The sequence below is a fragment of the Trypanosoma cruzi genome, assembly GCF_000209065.1.
Source record: "Trypanosoma cruzi strain CL Brener chromosome Unknown tcruzi_1047053479119, whole genome shotgun sequence".
In the NCBI taxonomy this organism is placed as follows: Eukaryota; Euglenozoa; class Kinetoplastea; order Trypanosomatida; family Trypanosomatidae; genus Trypanosoma; species Trypanosoma cruzi.
In genome coordinates, this window is record NW_913274.1 from 1 (window position 1) to 469 (window position 469).

Below are 469 nucleotides of genomic sequence, written 5' to 3' on the forward strand. Positions count from 1 at the left end.
GCCGTGAACAAACACAAAGAGCCCGAGGCAGACCGCGTGGCAGCGATACGACAGCCAGCCATCAAGCGCGTCCGAGAATGAAATGGTGACACAGAAGAGGAGCGGAGGATTCGCCGTTCGCCAGCAGTCAAAGCGTCGTTTCTCGTTCACGCGAGTCGGCATTGCACAGCAAGCAGCGGCACCATGAGCACACGGCATTGCACAAAGAAGGGAACAAAGAAGCACGGTGGCAGCACTTGGTCACGGGGAAAAGGGTCCACACCGATTGTACATTCCGAGTGGCTCACAGACATCCGGATGGTAGTCGCCCAGATGCCGCGCGGCGGGTGTGGCTGCAGTGGACTGAGAGGACGAAGAGAGGGGACAGGGACGCAGTGCGGCCCTCATCCATCTCTGCTAACTGTGACACCGGTGACGTCATCCCGTCAGGTCACCTGCAGCAAAGACCGTCGTCGTCAGCGGCGGTCAG

The 469-nt window shown here is 59.9% G+C and overlaps 1 non-coding gene across 1 annotated transcript; it reads right to left on the bottom strand.

The window, feature by feature from the left end:
• Positions 1-119: 119 nt before the first annotated feature.
• Tc00.1047053479119.10 lies at positions 120-186 on the bottom strand. Its single transcript, XR_008254902.1, has one exon. It is a non-coding gene; the product is annotated as a C/D small nucleolar RNA (snoRNA), TB8C3C3, 3' partial (small nucleolar RNA).
• Positions 187-469: the final 283 nt, after the last annotated feature.